This window comes from Helianthus annuus, chromosome 5, assembly GCF_002127325.2.
Source record: "Helianthus annuus cultivar XRQ/B chromosome 5, HanXRQr2.0-SUNRISE, whole genome shotgun sequence".
Classification (NCBI taxonomy): domain Eukaryota; kingdom Viridiplantae; phylum Streptophyta; class Magnoliopsida; order Asterales; family Asteraceae; genus Helianthus; species Helianthus annuus.
In genome coordinates, this window is record NC_035437.2 from 108,262,354 (window position 1) to 108,271,958 (window position 9,605).

General features: G+C 37.6%; 1 long non-coding RNA gene across 1 annotated transcript; it reads right to left on the reverse strand.

The window, feature by feature from the left end:
* Nucleotides 1-6,989: 6,989 nt before the first annotated feature.
* LOC110939098 lies at nt 6,990-7,463 on the reverse strand. The gene is made up of 3 exons (XR_002591964.2): nt 7,323-7,463; nt 7,112-7,191; nt 6,990-7,039 (listed from the first exon to the last, which is right to left on the reverse strand). It is a non-coding gene; the product is annotated as an uncharacterized LOC110939098 (long non-coding RNA).
* Nucleotides 7,464-9,605: the final 2,142 nt, after the last annotated feature.

The following is a 9,605-nucleotide window of genomic DNA, read 5'->3' on the forward strand; positions in this document are numbered from 1 at the left end:
TTCTTGACTTCTTTCTCCCCAATAACTCTTTCAAGTGCTCCTTGCTCAACAAGTATCCAATTTCTTTTCTCAGTGCGATGCATTCTTCTGTGAGATGCCCAAAATCTTCATGGTATGCACACCACTTTGACTTATCTTTAGTTGCAGCTGGTCTGTCATTTTTCCTGGGCCATCTAGCTTTATCGCCTAATTTCTGCATCGCAAGGATTAGTTCATTGTTATCAACAGAAAAACAGTATTCAGAAATTGGAGGATAATCCTCATCATCCTCTTCTTGTTCAACAGCATGCACATTCTGGTTATCAGATTTGCTGCAGGATCTGAACTTGTTGTTCTTGAATGAGGATCCTTGCTTCTCTTGCTTTGAGGATCCTGCTAACCTCTCCTGGATCCTCTTATCATCCTCTAGCCGGATGAACCTAAGTGCCCGGGTTCTTACCTCATCTAGGTTCCTGCATGGTGTCATAACAAGATCATCATAGAATAATGAATCCCTAAGCAATCCAATTTTAAAGGCTTCAACAGCCGTAGCTATATCCAGGTTAGGAATATCCAAGGATTCTTTACTAAATTTAGTGATATAATCCCTTAATGATTCATTATGACCCTGGGTTATCCTATACAGATCACTAGTTAAACGCTCAAATTTTCTACTACAAGAAAACTGGTTATTAAACAGGTTAACTAGATTAGCAAACGAGGTAATAGAGTAAGGGGGAAGACTTAGCAGCCATTTAAGAGCTGATCCAGTAAGAGTGGATCCAAATCCCTTGCACAGACATGCTTCCTTTAACCTTTCTCGGATGGGATTGATCTCCATCCTTTCCCTGTATTGTGCTATGTGTCCTTCAGGATCTGTTGAACCATCATACAACTTCATGGTTGGCACGTGGAACCTCTTGGGTATCTCAGCATCACAGATTGGTGGTGCAAAGCGAGATATCCTATGGCTCCCATCTGCAATTTCCGGGATAGGCTTGACCACTCCAGGGACACTTGATATCATATCCTTTAACGTTTGCAATTCTCTGGCCATGGCATGATTGATACCTGTATCCTGCATAAGGCCATGGTTAATGGTATGAGAATTATTGAAAGTGTTACCTCCCATTGGGTTCAAATTAGGAACAGCGGATGTGAATCCATATTGTTGAGACTCCGGAATGATCGAAGGACCAGTAGAAGCAATGGTCCGCATTGGAATAAAATCTCCCTGATGGATATCTGAACTCCCTGATTGCAAACTCCTTAAGGATCCCGGAATCTGGAAGGATCCATGGAACTGAGAGGATCCTTGAACCTGAGAGGATCCTTGAACCTGAGACGATCCTGGAACATAGGAGGATCCTTGAACCTGCGAGGATCCTTGAACATAGGAGGATCCTTGAACCTGCGAGGATCCTTAAAATGGCCAGAACCCTTGAATCTGCTGTGCTCCTGAGTATCCTCCTGAGCTAGCGAAGGATCCTATATTCTGAGGATGGGATCCTGCTGGTTGGAAGTATGACCCTGAAGCCTGAGTCATTGCTGAGGATCCGTAATGCACTCCTCTTGGTCCTCCCACATATTGAACGTCTGGAACCACTGAAGGCTGAGAAGTTATAACCGGAGTATCGAAATTCAGATATCTGGGCATCAATGGGGAATGATCCTCTGCCGATCTCTTATGTTTCTTGATGTCCCAATTTCTCTAAGGATCCTTTCATTGGTCTTATCCTGTTGCTGTATATGCTCCTTCATCTGCAAAATCAGAGTAAACAAGTCACTAGTAGTAGGAGTATAGGAAGCAGAAGAAGTTGGAGGTTTTAAGAAAATGGGAGTTGGTTTCTTCTCGGCATTTTTCTGAGATCCAGAAGGTGGTGGAGGCAAAGGTGGAATGCCCTGAGATGAATTGACTGCAGACATCGCAGTAGAAGTGTTCTTTGATGATGAAGCCATGTGCTTGAATGCAATGAACCAAAATGATCACAAATAGAAGAATTTCTTAGGAATGAAGCACCAATTGCCCCACGGTGTGCGCCAAACTGTTTTGGTCAAAAATCAGACAAGGATAATGCAACCAAACTCTCTGTTACGGGGTATGATGCTTGGTTAATAGATAACAATGAGGATCACTCAGAAATGAATTGCACAAGTGACACAAAGATTTATACGAGGAAAAAGCCCTTGATCAATGAATGATCTCCGGCATAAAAAACCTCGGGTGATGGAAACTACCGATCACCAACTCAAATTAAACAAAAAATGTATTACAACTTCGGATGATAGCGAGCTAAGTACAAGGATCACTCGTTATTTTACATTTTACTCCTTATATTTTGGGGGCAATTGTTAGGGGAGGATTTTCCAATGATCAATGATCCTCAATTACTGTTGGGTTTAGTGATCCTCACTTCTGTTTGAATTAGTGATCCTCAGAAGTATTGCAGGATCAGGATCATGGATCATCGTAAGGATCCTTATACTAACAATTGTCTGCTTTGAATATGATGTTGTTTTGTAGGAGTACGAGCTTGGGCTTGGTCTTGGCGATATTCCTGGAGCATATTCCAAATTTATTCCGCACGTGCATGGCTGAAGTGGACATTATGGAGTTCGTGGAGGACTTGCTCAAAATGCGGAATGTTTGTTAGCTTAGATATTTTCAATTTTTAAAGGGGATAGCGAGCTAAATAGAAACACTTGGCTATTTTTAGCTTAACACACACTCGCAACTGCTCTCACTAGCTCTTGACAATTCACTTGGCGATTACACACTTTTGTACACATTACACTATAGTGATCCTTGTAATTAGCTTGCTATCATCCGAAGTTGTAATACATTTCTTGTTTAATCTGAGTTGGTGATCGGTAGTTTCCATCACCCGAGGTTTTTTATGCCAGAGATCATCTCTTGATCAAGGGCTTTTTCCTCGTATAAATCTCTGTGTCACTTGTTCATTACATTTCAGAGTGATCCTTAATATTGTTCATTGATTCAAGCATCACACCTCACACATAAAGATTTGATTGCATTATCTTTGCTTGATTTTTGACCAAAACAATAGTATAACAATAACACCTCACACATAATATTACTTTGCATTATCCTTAATATTACTTTGAATAATATTGTTCATTGATTCAACCAAAACCATTAATTACTCGTTTTGACCCATGTGGTGATTCACAACATTGGGTACTTTATGAAACACCTTGTTAATCACTAAAATGTGATTAACCTCTTTTACCCGTTTATTATTAAACATGGTATTACATATAAAATTTGCACGTCTAACTAAGAGTGTAAGTATTACTTACCTTGCGTTCGCATAGCATTCCTCGCATCTTCAATCCGTTTGACCCGTTCCTCTTCAAGCTCCCATCTAGCTTGATAAGAGTCAAACTAATACCTGACATCCATAAGATGGTTAGCTTGATCATTCTACATAATGACCATCATCCTATGGACCATTTTCACGCTTATTTGACATTCGATTTAACATGTACAATCCAATTCAATGACCATTTAGAATACATACTTATAATATGGTTCTTCCTTTCTATTGCTCACATGAGCTTTCAACATTACAATGACTTAAATGGCCATAATTATATTTCTCAATTTCACCTAGGCATTTCATCAAGCACCTAGTGTGCATAAGTTTTTAACTAACATTTTCTTTTTATTTTCCATTCCCATGAGATCCAAGATCACCATGTGAGTGGAAATTTTCACATGATGTGGTTATATACCTTCCTAAACATCAACTTAACAGTTTCCACGCAATTAAAATGTACCAATTTATCCATGATTTATCACATACTAAGTTTCTACCTCATAACCCACTTAGGGCAAGGTTACATGACATAAATCTTCAATTTATCAAACATGCAACTATATAATTGTGATAAACATCACTAATACAAGTACATAACATCATTAAACAATCGAATTCAGAATCTATCAGGCTCCTACATACATCATAATTTGCAAGAACACCTAGCTTCACATACCTTGAGTTGTTTAGGTACTAGAGACTTGATTTCACACTAGATTCGCCTCAATTTCATGTTGAATTCGGGTTTTTAGGGCTGAATCTTGCTTGTTTAAGCTTGAGTTCTTGAAACCCCTCTTTCTCCTTCTCTATATGTCGACCCACACACCTTTGTGTGTGTGTGTTGTGTGTTTTCTTTACAAAATGTGCAGAATTTTGTTTATCTTTCTGCCTTTGGAACCTTTGGTCCCTCATGTTTCACTAGTTAGCTTAATTTAACATTTCCCCATGTATTTTTGTGTTAGTAAACACTTAACTAACTAGGTTGTTCCCCACATTCTATGAAATTTCCATATAATTATGTGACAACACCTAATTATAATATTTACCCAATATTAAAATATTGGGATATTTTAAAATAGTATTTTCCCAATATTAAGATATTAGGATGTTACATATTTACATAAACAGTTGAAGGCTTCATCCTGAAAACACAGGATCCCTCCACCTTCAACTGTCAAACTATTCTACTTGCAGAAAATGAAAATTGTTCTAAGTGCAGGACGACCAGATAATTTAGACCCTACAAAATACAGGTATCACTAAAGACAAACTAACCAGGATACAGGTTCAGTATATGTGTACGAGATACAGGATCTGGATACTTACCTTATTAGGGAAGGAGATTATGGGCTCGATGAATTCCATGAAGCCAAGGTTACCATAAGAGAAACCTTTGGCAGCAGCAGCAGAGGGCTTAAAGCTGATGGCAACATATGGCTCCTTTTTCACCAAGACAGGCTTAGAAAAGTTGTCAAGCTCATCTGGATCAAAAGTAGCAGGGTCCTTGATGGAATCTGCGTAAAAGGGAGTAATTCTAATTTCATTACATGATAGTATTCTGAAGTAATCAAACCTATGCAGGAATATTTAAAACAGATATCCTTACCAGACATGTTGGAATGACTAAAAAAAATATATCCGTTGGAATCATGATATCCAACAGTTATATTTTTGGGGACAATTGTTATGGGTGAAATTTTGAGCCTATATCCTGATTTTGTATCTTGATTTTTTATTAGTTGTATATGATCAGGATACCAGATCAGGATACCGGATCAGGATACCGGGCTAGGATATTGGTAATATCCTGAGGCAGTATCCTGACTATTACTAACGATTGGCTTGTAAAACGTTGGTTGCAAGGTACCAAAATTAAAGGACTTGATCTACCTGAAGATTCGCTCAAGGTGGTTGAAAAATGGACGTTGATAGTGGAAGAATGGGTCTTGTAACGGTCAAAAAGGCATATTCCGCGAGAATATCGGATGTTGGTCAATGTTATTGACATTGTAACGGTTATATGAGCTGAAGATCCGGTTTTGTAGTCAATAAGCACGTGGAAAACAAGTAGAAAGAGTCCCCCAACGTTCAGAATGGAATATTCCCAACATCCCGGAATAATAGGAGAGTTAGTTTGTTTTTTGTAACTATATAAAGGGGCGATCGGATCATAGGTAGACACAACTTTTCACACACTTTCACTCACACTCTTTGCTCTCTAGCTACTAGCAACCACTACACACAAACACTTGTACTCAAATCTCATTGTAACACTTAGTTGATCCGTATCATATCCTGCACTGTATCCTGAAGTTTGAAGCAATAAGAAGAACAAGGCAGCTGCGATTGTCAGCTCCCGAGGTTTTATGCCGGCGATCTAGATTGATCAAAGGGATTTCCTCGTACATCTCGTGTCAACCCCTTTACTTTTTGCTCATTGTTTGATCGTAAATACAGCTCAATATCCTGAGCCGTATTCTGAATACTGTTTTTCTAAACAACTTAACCAACATATTTTCAACACATTTTTTAGCATACTACCTCACTTAACTAATTTGATCACTTAATTGCTTCGGTAATTTTTGACCAAAACAACAAACATTCCGCATTTTGAGCAAGTCCTCCACGAACTCCATAACGTCCACTTCAGCCATGCACGTGCGGAATAAATATGGAATATGGTCCAGGAATATCGCCAAGACCAAGCCCAAGCTCGTACTCCTGCAAAACAACATCATATTCAAAGCAGACAATCGTTAGTATAAGGATCCTTACGATGATCCATGATCCTGATCCTGCAATACTTCTGAGGATCACTAATTCAAACAGAAGTGAGGATCACTAAACCCAACAGTAATAGAGGATCACTGATCATTGGAAAATCCTCCCCTAACAACTATTATTTGGTGTCGGTAACTTTACTTGAATCCTTACCTTTATATTTGCCGCGACGATCACGTTTGAGCACAACCCTACAAACATAACTAATAATTATTAGTTTATATGTGGTTTTTATCTCATTATCTACAGGCCATATGCATCATCAATAGTTTTTTTTAAATGTATTCTCAATATTACACATTTGTGTGTGTTAATGTTAAATATATATTCTTTCTTATATTTATATTATAAAAATTTATAGAAAAAATGATGTGTAAAAATCAATATTATAATTATAAATAAACAAGAACATTAATAAGAAAAAAAAAACAAAACCTGAAATACTTAAAAACAGATTTTAGTGCTCTTTTAGAAAAATTGATTAAGTATTAGTTAATAATTAAGTAATAATTTTATGGTAAAATCACTGAAATAGGTTCAGCAATTTTTGGTTTTTTTTTGTTTTTTGGTTTTCTGCTCACCCCTACTTTATAGGTATATTTTATCACTATTTATATTAAAACAAAAAAAAACCTCTATTCCAGCTATTATCATGCTTTGGACGCGCCAAAATTAGATTGCGACCTATTGCCGCATCGCCACACTAAACGCTATAGCGGTGCGATGCTCGCTATTAACAACAATGTACTCCACACTTCCATGCATTAAACAAAGCATACAATTAACCATTTTAACATGGTATACTTTTATACATACATTCCAACATATATAAATATACACACACAAAAAAAAAGAACTCATACTAAACAAAACAAACCTGGAGTTTTCTCTGCTCTTTCTGCTGAAGGCCCGGGAGTCAGTGGTAATTTTCCAACCGTCTGATTTGTAATAGAGACTTATAAGCAAATCTTTAAAAAAAATAAAGGAATGAAACTAAAAGAAATACTTACCCGTCCTCTAGAACTGGAACCCGAACCAATTTGAGGATACTTCAATATAGTCCAGTCAAAAACATAGTCAAACTGATACCCTAAAATAGAAAATAATTGAAATAATACATCATTAATATGATTATATTATATGAGAACAAAAAAGAGTATATGCTCTAAAACATCCTTGTGTTTCTAAACATGAAAGGGAAAACATTAACATAGAATTTACCTTCTCGAATGAATAAATCCCGGAAAAGCCTTTTCAAGTATGAATAATCTGGCTTGTCATCAAACCGCAATGATCGACAATAACGAAAATATGATATGAATTCTGTTGGATAAGACTTGCATAGCACCTGTAGATTTTGACATTTAAAAGTCGTTTTGTTATAAATTACAATCACCTGCCAATGCTAAGGATGTGCAAAGATTGACAGGCAGGATCGCAGCCTTGAATAGGTTCATATCCAAATCCTCAGAAAAGTGCAAGGAATTCTATGACATCCTGAGGAAGAACAAGAAATTTGAATGGACTGAGAAGCATGAAAGTGCCCTCAAAGCTCTTAAAGATTACCTATCCTCAGCCCCCGGCTTGATGAAACCAGAAAAACGGGATATATTATCCTTATACTTAGCGGTATCCTCAAAAGCAGTAAGTGCGGTCCTTGTTAAGGATCACCAAGGTATACAACATCCTGTTTATTATGTAATTAAGAGTTTGCTTGATGCTGAATCCAGGTATTCACATTTAGAAAAACTTATTTTTTCTTTAATCATGGCATCCACTAAATTAAGACATTATTTTGAAACTCATGCCATTATTGTTAAGACTAAATTTCCAATTAAGAATGTTCTCAGGAAACCTGAAATGTCAGGAAGGATGGCTAAGTGGGCAGTGAAGCTCAGTGCTTATGATATAAGATATGAGCCTAGAACAGCCATTAAATCCCAAGCCTTAGCTGACTTTGTGGTAGATTTCAGTAGTGACTTGCAAAGGGAGGCTGAATTAGAAGTCCAACAGCTAGAGGAAACTAAGGATCCTTGGATACTCTACACTGATGGAGCCTCTAATGTTAAAGGAACAGAGCTTGGAATACTACTAAAATCGCCACAGGGGGACATAATACCCCACTCCATAGCTTGTGAATTTCAAACTACCAACAATGAGGCTGAGTATGAAGCCTTGATAGCTGGTTTGCAAATTGCTAAGCATATGAGGATCAGGTATCTTGAGGTACATGTAGATTCATTATTAATCACTAATCACTTTAATGAATCCTATGCTGTTAAAGGTGAAAAGCTAATCAAATACTTAGAGATAGTCAAAGAATTGGCACTCTCTTTTGTATCCTTTAGTTTGACACAGGTACCAAGAGAAGAGAATGTAGAAGCTGATGCACTGGCTAATTTAGGATCATCCTTGAAGATCCTTGAAGATATCAAAATCCCTATTATCCACATCCTGAATCCTACTATAGAGGATCATGTGGCTATGGAAATAGGAGAGGATTCGGCGATCATACCTAGTGATGCTCCGCAATCAGGATCCTGGATCCTTCCAATCATGAGATATATCCAACATGGAGAGATCCCTACAGGAGAAAACCCCAGAGCTTTCAAAATTAAGGTATCTCAATTTACAATATTGAATAACATGCTATACAAACGATCTCTTGCAGGACCATATCTAAGATGTATCGAGGATCCTGAAATCCAAGAAGTCTTAAAGGATTTTCATGAAGGAGATTGTGGAAACCACACTGGGGGCAGGGCATTATTCTCAAGGATCCTGAGGACAGGATACCATTGGCCAACTATGAAGAAGGATGCTGTGGAATATGCCAAGAAGTGTGATCCTTGTCAGAGACATAGTAATATCCTTCACCAACCAGCAGAGCTTTTGCATCCTATATCCTCTTCTTGGCCATTTATGAGATGGGGAATGGATATAGTTGGTAAGCTTCCTAAGGCACCTGGTGGAAAAGTGTTCATGCTTCCTATGACTGATTACTTCTCCAAGTGGATAGAGGCTGAAGCCTTTGCTCAAGTCAGAGAAAAAGAAGTGATATCCTTTATTAAAAGAAACATTATTACTAGATTTGGTATTCCTTCTGAAATTGTTTGTGATAATGGATCCCAATTTATTAGGAATAGAACTACTAACTTTTGTGACAGCTGGGGGATTAAGATGATAACATCAACACCAGTTCACCCACAAGCTAATGGTCAGACAGAATCATCTAACTAGATCATCATCAACAACTTGAAAAAGAAGCTTGGATCCAAGAAAGGAAAATGGGCAGAAGAACTACCTGTTAGTGCAGTGATGTCTATCGCCTTCGTCAATCAGAACCGTAGCTGAAACTGTAGTAAAATAGGCTTTATATTGTAATTAATAGAGAAATAGGCAAGGTGGCAAACTTGTAAATAAGGGGAATCCCTTATAACCTTGTGCCTATAAATAGGAGCCTTAGGTTTAGAGTTGAGGACTTTTGCCACATTAGAGCTTTGA